Below are 9,315 nucleotides of genomic sequence, written 5' to 3'. Positions count from 1 at the left end.
AATCTTGAGGCAGCTTCTGAGTTGAGAATTATATTGTTATCCAATACTGTTGATTCATTTTGAATCTTTAGACACTTATCTCTTGCCGAGTAGGCTCTTTTTAAAGGTGCTTTCATGTAGCACAGACATTACCCGTCGTAGTGTCAGACAGCAGTTTGTGTCTCTTCCTTCTGTGTGTATTTACCATTATCAGTCCAGTCCTCTCTGAAGTGTCTGGAATGGTGTTCTGAAAGACAGAATCGGTGAGTGAGTGACAGGCGACACGGTATCCCGGTAGCGAGAGGGTTGCATGAGTCCTTCGAGTCTTCTATTTCTACAGCATCTCTTTGACCCAAGAGTGCACTCAGTTAAACCAGGCAAGTGCTTAACTCTGCATGGAAAGCACTTTGAAGACAAAAAAGAAATGTTATTTCTTTTTTTTTTGTAGCCTTCCTAATACTTACAGTAATATCATTAACCGTTTTCTTTATTGATAGCAAAAAAGGACACTTTCTGCAATGTAATTAGATGTTCAACAGCACAGCAAGGAAGTGCCCTCCTGAAGGGGGTTCGTGTATAATACTCATTTACAAGTCAACATATGACACAAATAATTTTTAAATATAATCAAAAATAAAGATGTTCTGTGGATAGTAGTGTTTAATACATTTTATATTTTGTATAGTGATTTCCGGCCTTTTGTTTTCTTAAAATCAGCAGATCTTTAGCCTGATTCTTAGCATCCTTTTGTTCTGTGCGCCAGTACTTTTCTGTGCACGCCTCCTGTGATCTGTGTGGAAACCCCATTGCCGACCGTGCAGCTCAAACTTCAACTTGTTATTCAAATAAATATTTAATTTTTTTTATTACTCTTGTATAATCAGATGCCCCTTTTAGTATTATTTTAGAAACATCGGGAGGGTTTTGGCTAAAATACAATTTATTGGGGGAAAACTAGATTTTAGTTTTATAAAACTTTTAAGTCTTTCACGGGACCTATATTTTCTTGAATTAAATTTTGTAGTTCTAGAACAAATAGGCAATCTAAAAAGGTGTTTATCCGTGTTGCTTAAAAACAGAGGCTTCCTTATATTTTCACCTACTAAACAAGTAGGAGGGGCTCCTGTCCTCAAGCACAAGTGCACTGACCCCTTGCATGTCTGTGCTGCCCACTTCTGCGCAATTCCTGCCTGCAGGCGCCAAAGCCAAGAGAACAGCTGACTTCTTGCCAAAGGAAACCACCACCCGGGAGACGAAGCCCTGGCAGAGGCTCTACCTTGGACACATCCTCCTTCAGGAGCCAAAGCGCAGCCTCATCGCATGTGTTACTGGAACTCAAGCCATAAGTTCAGTGCGCAGGACCGAGGGGCTGCTGCCGAACTGAAATTAATTGTACGTTTTATAGGAATTGATACCCTTGTCAGTCCTCAAAAGCTACAAACTGGTGGTCTGCAAAATAAAATGTGTTGGAAACCTCTGAGTAAGACAAACCTACTGTTGAGCTTTTTTTTTTTTTTTTTTTTTTCTTTAAATAGAGGCGTGATGGCTAAATCTGAACTACTTTCAATGTTGTTCATGTCTTGAATGCTGATGGTTTCCTTGGCGGCAGGTCTGGTGAGAGGAAGTTAGCTAATCGAATGATGCACCTGAGGAAATCACCTTTGTGAAGATCCTTGTTTATAAAGAGAAAATGCTGGGTACTTAGAAGTCCATGTAATCAAGCAGGAAGAACTGGGCTTTATTAAAGGGGTGTTTCTTAGAGAGCGGGTCCAGATCACACCTGTGTTAGAATCACCTGGGGATGCTTATCAAAGTCAAATTATCGGGCCCCACCCTAGGCCAACAGAATCACAGTTTGAGGGGTGTGGGACTAGGGAATCCGTGTTAAATGAGCAGCCTGCGTGGCTAGGCACACTCAAGTTAGAAGCACACATCTAAAGAATGTTACAGAGGCCTGAGGGAGGCACCAAGGGAGGGAGAGAGACCTTGCTTTTACAGTATGCTTTTCCAGGAATTTTAAGTCTTGACCACTCTGTTTATGGACTGGGTCGAGCCAAACAAAAAAGCCCAAGTATCTTGAACGTTCTTTGAAGAATCAAGTGGTTGTCACTATTTGAGTTCTTGGCAAAATCTATGGAGAATATTTTAAAATTCGGTGAACAGTTAATAGGCAATTATTTGACTTTCTGATAGCACTTTAAAACTTCACATTGAGGTGTATTCATCTTGGTATAGAGATTTATTATCTTTAAACCCTATGATGTTTTTGCATCCAAAAATACAGTTTGTTAGAATGCACAGCATTGGTGAGGACACCCTACAGAGCCTGGACCCTGGAGAGCTCAGTAATTCCTTCAGAAACAGGAATTATTTGCCAATGAATATCAAAGCTGTGCTTGTTAATTGCACAGGCTGTGTTGAAGCATTTATTGTGATTTAGTCCAGGAAAAGAAACTGAAATATTGTGTTAAGTGATATGTACTTTTTCCTTGGGGCTCAGTATGTTTAAGTAACTTAGTATATTGTTTCCAAGTTCTGCATGCTTTCTGAATAAATGCGAGTGTTTAAAAATCATTGATTGTAGCCAGGAGTTTCCAGCCTGAACTTAGCATTGCCCTTAAAAGAGTTAATCTGAATTCTAAGTTTCACAGTGTTATTCTGTAAAGAAAGCCCATAATAGCCATACTAGATTATTCTTTATTTTTAGAGGTAATAAAGCAAACATAGATATTGATGCTTCAAATACTTAACTGTTGCATGTGTGCACGCACGTGTGTTTGTAAGTGTATATGTATCTCCCTGAGCTGCTCACTTCCACACCTGCTTACCCTGTTCTTCTAGGTTAGGTAATGGCTGCATAGACAATACAGTTTATTTTCAACAGTAATTTGTACCTTTTCTCATTAAAGACACACAATGAACCATGCAATTATTAAACATACCAGGGTCCACCAGGAAAACCCACAAAGCCCTAGTCTTAAAAGGGAGCATTAGAATATCATTTTGTCTTTGGTTAAAGTCTCTGTCTTGAAAGACTCAGAGTCGGTAGATTGTCAGGCCTTCACCCAGTGAAACAATTGGTAAGATGGGGAGTTCAAAGGTGTCTAGACACCTTTAAGAATTGCTAGAGGGACTTCCCTGGTGGTCCAGTGGGTGAGACTCCATGCTCCCCATGCAGGGGGCTCGGGTTCCATCCCTGGTCAGGGAACTAGATCCCACGTGCATACCGCAACTAAGATCCCACATGCTGCAACTGAAGATCCCTCATGCCACAATGAAGACCCAGAGCAGCCTAAATAAATAAATAAATAATTTTAAAAAATTATTTATTTATTTATTATTTTTTGGGGGGTACACCAAGTTCAATCATCTGTTTTTATACACATATCCCCGTATTCCCTCCCTCCCTCGACTCTCTCTCCCCACCCTCCCTGGATTGCTGGAATCCAAGTCTGTGATCAATGCCAATTGCTTTGGGTTAGACAGCAAACACTGTGTGGTTCCTGCGTTTCACGGTCCTTAAATATTTGATGTCCAGCTCTGAAAATACAGTTGATGTTTTCAGTGGTTTTTGATGGTCCTTCTAGTCCTGTTGCCTTGAGAGGGAGTCTGTGCTTGGGAGGACTACATATCATAAGCCCATCAAAGCTTCGTGGGAGGAAATAGAAAACCTATGATACTAGTGATCTGGTTGCGGGAAAGTCAGTGTATTGTCTCCTCTGCATTTCAGGAGGATCAGCACAGGCACATAGAAGTTTACGGAGACCTGTGAAACGTTAGGTTGATAATTACCAATTATCCAGTTCTGTATGTTGCCTGGTACTTAAGAGTTGTATAAAATTTGTGTCTCAAACATAGCCCTGCTTTGGTCCATTTTGACAGAATGAAGAAAATTGTAATAGCTGAGTATTCCTGTGTTTTTTTTTTTTAAAGAGCTAGATTTTATATCTAGCACGTTAATAAATAATACAAAGGAATCAAAGGACATAGGCTTATAAATAATTTCTCAAACATTAGAATAAGACAGCCAACCTGGACAATTTTAAAAGTTACAGGGACGTCCCTGGAGTCCAGTGGTTAAGACTCCGTGCTTCCACTGAGTGGGGCACAGGTTCGATCCCTGGTCAGGGAACTAAGATCCCTCAAGCTGCGTGGCATGGCCAATAAATAAATAAATAATTTTTAAAAGGTTATAAAAGTAAGTAGCCAAGGCTACCTTATGCCAGTGAAATTGGTCTAGTAAGCCTACCTACCTTAAGAAGCTTTAGGGTGCTTCAAGTTCAGAAAACATTTATTTCTTTCCCCAACTTTTTATTTTGAAAAAAAATTAAACATGGAAAAGTTGAAGGAATAGTAGAATGGACACTCCTAGAAATGTTAAGTTGTTGATATTTTATCATACTTGCTTTCTTTCCATCTGTAACACAAGCAGGCACACATTCTTACATCAATACATACACAGTCTGGTTTGGTTGTGACAGAGCCACTCATGTAGGGAGGCTGCAGACGTGGTGACACTGTAAGTGGCAGGATCTCACATTGTCCTAGCAGTACTTTCCTCAGCTGAGCAGATTGCCTTGCCTCTGGCCATAGTGTTTTCACGGCAGTTTATATGTATTTTGGCTGCGTTGGGTCTTTGTTGCTGCGCATGGGCTTTCTCTAGTTGTGACGAGTGGGGGCTGCTCTTCGTTGTGGTGCGCAGGCTTCTCAGTGCAATGGCTTCTCTTGTTGAGGAGCACGGGCTCTAGGCTCACAGACTTCAGTAGTTGCAGCACAGGGGCTCAATAGTTGTGGCTCGTGGGCTCTACAGCACAGGCTCAGTAGTTGTGGCACACAGGCTGAGTTGAACCCATGTCCCCTGCATTGGCAGGCAGATTCTTAACCACTGCGCCACCTAGGAAGCCCTGCAGGTGGATTCTTAACCACAGCAGCACCAGGGAAGTCCCAGTTTTTATATTTTAAGGGAAGAATGAAAGAGAATTTCCAGAGTATGAAATAATGCAGGTGAACAAAACTAAGTACCAAATGAGGAATGGAGCTTTTAAAAAATTGGCATATATTAGATATATTACTGTGCAACTTATTTCTTTTTACTTATATACCCTGGACCTAATTTCCTATCATATTTAATGACAGAACCCTTCCCATTCACTTTAACCCTAATGTAGTATCCCATTGCATGGCTATAGGATACTCACGCATTGAAATAGAAATATTGAAGATGTTTCTAATTGTCTCCAGTTCACTCACCTTCAGTTTTGTTGAACACCTAAATGTTGTACTTCCATGCCCAAGCTAATCTGATTTGAGGATTTTTCAAGTAGCTATTTACGTAGCCCTCCATGGCAGTCTGCTAGAGTTCACTCCTGTTCGATGCAACAAGTGTTGGCTCAAACACAGTACTTTTTACAGTAAGTCCCCTACATACAAACCAGTTCTGTTTCAAGAGGGTGTCCATAAGTCCAATTTGTTTGTAAGTCCAACAAAGTTAGCCTAGGTACCCAAGTAACACAATTGGCTATATAGTACTGTCCTATAATAGGTTTATAATATTTTTCACACAAATAATACATAAAAAAACAAAAATTAAAGAAAACATTTTTAATCTTACAGTAGAGTACCTTGAAAAGTACAGTAGCACAGAACAAGAGTTGGCATACAGGGGCTGGCATCGAGGGAACAGGCAAGAGTTACTGACTGGAGGAGGGAGAGGAGGTGGCAGATGGTAGAGCTGAAGGCTCGTCAGCAACAGGAGGCGGAGGGCGAGCTGCAGTGTCGCTCACGCCTGCCGTGGGTGGCACAGGTTCTGGTTTCCTGCTGGATTCAATTCTATCTACCCTCTTATAAAGACAATCCAGTGATGTCTGGGCAGTAGCTCTTTTTTTCTCATCATAGATGATACGGTAGCACTGGATTGCGTTCTAAACGGCTGCTGTAACCTTCGTGTACCATTCCACATTCACGTCCTGTGCCTCAATAACTAACAGTGCCTCCTCAAATAAAGAAAACCCCCTTGCCATTTCCTGCGTCATGAATCTCTTCGGTTTTCCAGTTACTTCTTCCTTTTGCCTCTCTTCATCCTTTCCCTGGGCCTCCAATTCCATCAGATCTTCATTAGTCAGCGCCTTGTGTTGCACAGCAAGGAGTTCAATGAAGTCGCCCTCTTGCCCATCTAGCTTGAAATAAAGATACTGTACGACTACTGTGTTCTGTACACAAACGCACAGCCGGTTGTAGAGGATGCTCACACGTGACAATGTACGCCAGACACGTGAGCTAACTTACATGACTGGATATGCGAATGCAAGTTCGCATCTTTGAAAATTTGCCACTTGAAGGTTCATATGTAGGGAACTTACTGTAAATCAATTAACAAGAATTGCTTACGTGGCCCTGCCAAGTGGGGCCAACTGGGCTGGGGTGGGGGGAAGATTTCTCCACCACTCCCTGCCGAGCCCTGGGCACCCAGCAAGCCTGGGCCTCCAGGTGCACTATGGCATGGTCGGCTTCTCTGAAGTGCGAGGATAAACCAGCAGGTTGTGAGCCATATTTTAGAGAAATATCCAATCCCCAAATACTTGAATCGTAAAACAGCAGAGAAATTCTGGACTTGACATATCTTCTAAGGATCTTTCCCTCCCCTGGTTTATAGTGTTACCCTCTGACCCACCAGCTCCCAGGCTCTCTGGTCCCAGCCTCTCTCCCCGCCCCTGTCCCCTCAGGCTGCACGTACTCCCTGTGGAGAAATGCCTCCGGCAGATCCTCTAGCCCTTGCCAGGTACTCACTATCTTCCTAACTAGACCGTGAACCTTCTGCTCACATGAATGCTTCCGGCATCCCTCTTTATGTTTCCCTGTACTTTGTAAGCAGCCCTGCACAAATTCAGTACCCAGGAAGTGTGTGAAGTTGTGTTGGTTGATATATCTTCATTTCATGTTGGATAATTTACCGGAGTCCTCTTGAGATTTTTCAGTCCAAACAATTCCATAAGTGATCATTTTATCCTTTCATCTTCTGCTGAATCTGTACATATGTATCTTTTAGTTTCTAGTCCCTACAGAAAGATTCAAAACCTCTCTGTACCATACATTGTTTCAATTCTTCAGACTTGTTTTAATTATGGCTGACATCAGAAATGGGCTTGGAGAAAATAAACTTGCATCTCTTTGTCTGGAAATGACTTATAGGAGGTTTGTATTATAACTACAACACACAGCTTAATTATATTTGTACCCTTAGAAATATCTTTATGCTGTTTTCCTTAAATTATTTTCATCAGAGAAGACTGTGATCTTTATGGGACAGATGCAGAAACTGTAAGTCAGAGCTAAAGAAATGGAAACAAGTGGTGTGTGTGTGTGATTTTTTTCCTTGTTTCCTTCCTCCCTACTCCACCTTCACCACAAAAATGCTAGAGATCAGTGATCCTCAACGGGATGGTAATGGGGTAGTGATATGTCGAAGTCACCTGGAGAGATTTTTCCTTGGGTTTAGGGCTCACCCAGGCTCACCCAGGATGAGCTCATCTCTAGATCCTTAACTTAATCGCATCTGTGTGGACAAAAAATGTAAACCAAGGATGTTGTGGCCATCCATACCAGTAAACCAAGGATGTTGTGGCCATCAAGCCAGCAGCCACTACAGCTGCCCCCAACTGTGCACACTGAAGGGATTCCGGGTGGAGAAAAAACAAGACACTGGCCCTAGATAGTTAAGGTGCATAGCAAAGGAATGATTTCAATGAGCCCAGACTCCTGCATCTTCTCATACAAAAGAAAAGCACTAAATTCATTAATTTGAGATATCTCCTTTTTCTTTAATGAATGGTAATTTTTGATGTTCCAACTACCTGTGGGTTTTTTTTTGTTTTTTGTTTTTTTTTCCTTTGACAAAAACTCCTATATATGCTGGCTCCTCCTTTACATCTTCAGGACTGTTGCTCAGAGCTACATGAGAGGCTGCCTCCCAGGCTTAAGTCCTCGGCAAGTCCACCAAATAAAACATAATTCTCCACTTTTAGGTTGTGCATTTTTTTTCAGTCGACGTCTGCAAAGACTCCTTTTCCAAACAAGGTCACCTCTACCCTTTGCAGGTGTTAGGACATGGACGTATCTTCTGGGGGGACAGCTTCAGAAATTCTGTTCTGAGACATCTTTTAGAAATCCTGGTGATGACGTGAAGTAGGCAATTGAATACACAGGGTCTGGAATTTTTTGGAGAGTCCAGGCCAGAGATATAAATATGGGGATCACCAGTTTACAGACGGAACTTAACATCATGAGGCCAGAGGAGACTACCGAGGGAACTAGTGTTTTTAGAAAAAAAGATGTCAAAGTGTTAGGGAACCATTGACAGAAACCACCCACTTTGGCCAGGACAATGATAACTTCTGGGCTGAGTGTCTCACATCAGGAGGTCCCGATAAAGAACATGGTGCTGCCGCTGAAAACTAACCGGGAGAATTTGGGAAGGCCAAAAGGAGGAGGGAGGAGACAGTGTGCCCTGCCAACCTCCCAGAAACCCTCTCACTGGCATCCATCTCAGCTGAGAGATGCACGCACCACCAGGAAGAACCCTGTGTCAGTCTATGGGCCAAGCAAGATGACTGGCCCTAAGACAGCCTGGAAACTAACTCCATCACCATAAAACCTGAGACTGTGAGCCTCGACGCAGAGCAGTCCTCCTGGGTTCCCTTACCCTGCTGCCCTCTTCCCAGCAGCCTCTTCCCAATAAAGTCTCTTGCTTTGTCAGCAGGTGTGTCTCCTCAGACAATTCATTTCCAAATGTTAGGCACGAGTCCGTTCTCGGGCCCTGGAAGGGGTCCCCCTTCCTGCAACAAAAGGACTGAATTGGAAGGAAGAACCAAGCAAAGGAGGCTGAGAAAGAGCAGGAAGTGAAGTCACTTCGGTGATTTACTGGGTCCAGAGCTGCTCAAGAGTCCAGTAAGTGTCATAATGAGAATCAAACCACTGGATGCTCGATGACCTTGTGATTACTGCTGAACTTGACAAAAGCAGTTTCAGTGAAATGATGACACTAAAGATTGACTGGCTTCCAAAGAAAATGAGAGGAGAAAAACTGGTGACAGTGAATTTATACAATTTTCTCAAGTTTTGCTGTGAAAAGATGGAGAAATAGGAGTGATAGCTGGAAGGAGAGGTGGGGCCAACAGGGAGCTTTTATAAAATAGGGGAAATAAGAGCATGTTGTATGCTGCTGGGGGGAAGGACCCAACAAGATGGAGAAGGAGAGGAGAACTGTCAACACAAGGGATGCACAAGGGGAGGGCTGGCTTCTGCTGGGAGCACAGAGCAGTCCTATAGCAAAGCTGTAGG

The 9,315-nt window shown here is 42.6% G+C and overlaps 1 protein-coding gene across 1 annotated transcript in view; it reads right to left on the bottom strand.

Annotated features, from left to right (window-relative positions):
- The window catches only part of MCM10 (minichromosome maintenance 10 replication initiation factor), a 137,930-nt gene that overhangs the window by 4,833 nt on the left and 123,782 nt on the right, over positions 1 to 9,315 (bottom strand). The gene's annotated exons all lie outside the window — the stretch shown is intronic.

Source organism: Hippopotamus amphibius, chromosome 4, assembly GCF_030028045.1.
Source record: "Hippopotamus amphibius kiboko isolate mHipAmp2 chromosome 4, mHipAmp2.hap2, whole genome shotgun sequence".
NCBI lineage: Eukaryota > Metazoa > Chordata > Mammalia > Artiodactyla > Hippopotamidae > Hippopotamus > Hippopotamus amphibius.
The sequence above is the reverse complement of the archived record's forward strand: the minus strand, read 5'-3'. Positions and strand labels throughout refer to the sequence as shown.